Genomic DNA, 542 nt, shown 5'->3' on the forward strand with positions numbered 1-542 from the left:
ATTATTATATTATGTCTCGTGTGTGATATGTCTTATTTTATTGGTTTAATAAATATTTAATTAAAAAGAAATTATGATTATTTTAAAATGTAACCAACTTGATGGAAGTTGATTTTTATAAAAGAAAATTAGAATTCAGTCATTTCTTTCTACCTATGAAGTCTTTCTTTTTCATTCACCGTTAATAACTAAATTGAAAAAAGAATTAAGAAGGCAAAGAAATAGACAAAATAAATTCTTTCTAATACCATCATCATCATGGATTAAAGTTAGTAACTTTTCTCATTTTTATTTGTGATAATCATAAATTTCAAAGATTTTATGTGAATGATAATTTTATAATGTATATTAAAAATCATATTAAGTTTTACATGTGGTATCAGAGTTTTAGATTGTGAAATTAAAGATGTTTATGAAGCATAATATATATAACCAACTGAACGGCTAATGCTGCTTAGAGATTATTAAATCACAAACATAATAATAATGAAAGTGACGATTAAAAAGGTTTGCCGGTATAAAAATGTACAAGATTAGGATTA

Source organism: Arachis ipaensis, chromosome B03 (genome assembly GCF_000816755.2).
Source record: "Arachis ipaensis cultivar K30076 chromosome B03, Araip1.1, whole genome shotgun sequence".
In the NCBI taxonomy this organism is placed as follows: Eukaryota; Viridiplantae; Streptophyta; class Magnoliopsida; order Fabales; family Fabaceae; genus Arachis; species Arachis ipaensis.